At 36.3% G+C, this 2066-nt stretch overlaps 1 protein-coding gene across 5 annotated transcripts in view; it reads right to left on the bottom strand.

Moving 5' to 3' along the window:
* Znf280d (zinc finger protein 280D) overlaps positions 1-2066 on the bottom strand; it is an 88818-nt gene that overhangs the window by 65689 nt on the left and 21063 nt on the right. The gene's annotated exons all lie outside the window — the stretch shown is intronic.

Here is a 2066-nt window from a genome sequence, read left to right as displayed (position 1 = left end):
AAAAAAAAAAAAAAAAAAAAAAAAAAAAAAAAAAAAAAAAAAAAAATCAACTTTAAGATCACAGGCACAGCAGTGAGGGTGGTGGGGTACATTCCTTTAACTCCAGCAATGGGGAGACAGTTAGGTGATACAGTTCATGATCCTGGTCTACTGCGTGAGTTCCAGGACAGATAACCAAGGCTAACAAAGAAACCCTGTCTTGGGTAGGGGGCAGGGGGCAGGGGGCAGGGGAGAAAAATTTAAAAATAAAGCAAAACAAAAAATTAAACAGGCTGGAAAGGTTGCTCAGCAGTGAAGAGAATATTGCAGATGGCCCAATGTATCTGGCACCCTCCTCTGTAATTTGTGAGCACTTACACATGAACTCAAGTACCTCCCCCACTTACACATAATTTAAAACAACAAAATAAATACATATATAAAAAGAGAGCTAAAACAAGGACTAGAGAGATGGTCCAAAGTTAAGAGAGCTTGCTGCTCTTCTGGAGGACCCAAGTTCTATTCCCAACACCCAGAGTAGGTAGCTCACAATCCCCTCTCACTCCAGCTCCAGTTCAATTCAATGTCCTCTTCTAATCTCCTCCAGCACTCAATACACAAGACATAAACTCAGACACACGCATACACATAAATAAAAAGTTGTAAAGAACACATTTTTAAAAGAAAGAACATTCATCTTTAATTATATAACACTGTTAGTTAAATTGATAATGCAACACTATACACACATACATACACACAAACAACTTTATGTAACTTTGGCAAGGCAAATTAAAGCCTTTCAGACTGTGTGACTCTTTAATTATATGCACTTATAATTCAAGCTGCAATGGAGAAAGAGTGCAAGAAGAGAGGGGGGCAAGATCGAGAAGGAAAACAGCGTTAAGGGCCTCAACTAATATAACCATGAATATGATTGCCTCAGCCATGTACATGCACATCAGTGGCACTTGTGCAGACACGAAGATAGTGAGACTACAAAAGAAATTATCTGAGGTTCTATTTTAAACAATATTTTTATCATTTCTAAATATTATTTTCTATTATACTAAAGAGTGCCATTTCTACTTTTGACTCAAAATTTGGACAACATTCTACCATGTTCTTAATAATATGGCTATAATCAGTCACAAGTTCAATATTGACCATTTATAAGAGGCCCAGAGCTTTTATCTCAAAACCCAGAGAAGATAGTAAGCATAGCAATACTTTGGTCCTAACTTTCTAGCCTAAAGAATTGTCCAAAAATAATTTCTACCAAATTAAACCATCTAGTCCATGGTAATTTGTTATGAAAACCTGAGTAAACTAATATAGTATACAGCACATGCATATACACATGCATGCATGCTCTCTCTTTCTCTCTCTCTCTCTCACACACACACTTAGACTCTGTCATTGTTAATATATGAAAGAATGTTAAGAAAAAGCTATAATTCTTTTATAATTTTTAGTAAATGCTTGCACAAGCATAGAAGAAATCTATATGATAATATATACCAAACTGAGAAAATACTGACATAAACAGCTATTTCTGTTAAAAGAGATAAAATAGTTCATTTCTACTTGACTTGTCAGTTCGTTTGTTATTTCAAGAGTTCTAAGGGTCTAAGCTGGGGAACATCTATCTCTCACACTGTATTATAAAGTGTAACTATACATCACCTGCACATGAGTATCAGTTACTGAAGCAACTTACCTTTTTGGTTGAAAGGAACTGTCTCCCATCAAGTTGCAGATCTGACTTTATATATGTTGTCACCCAAGTACTGACATATGACATCAGTCAATTTTAAGTGATTTCAACTACAAATAAACCTGAGATTAAGAAATTCTTGATAGAGGAGTTGGGGAGATAACACAATGCGTAAGAACATTTGTTGAGCAAATAAGATCTCAGTTTGGGGCTGGAGAGATGGCTCAGTGGTTAAGACCACTGACTGCTCTTCTAAAGGTTCTGAGTTCAATTCCCAGCAACCATGTGGTGGCTCACAACCATCTGTAACAGGATCTGATGCCCTCTTCTGATGTGTCTGAAGACAGTGATAGTGTACTCACATACATAA

The sequence above is a fragment of the Mus caroli genome, chromosome 9, assembly GCF_900094665.2.
Source record: "Mus caroli chromosome 9, CAROLI_EIJ_v1.1, whole genome shotgun sequence".
NCBI classification, from domain to species: domain Eukaryota; kingdom Metazoa; phylum Chordata; class Mammalia; order Rodentia; family Muridae; genus Mus; species Mus caroli.
Note: the sequence above shows the minus strand (reverse complement) of the source record. Positions and strands in the feature narration are given on the sequence as shown.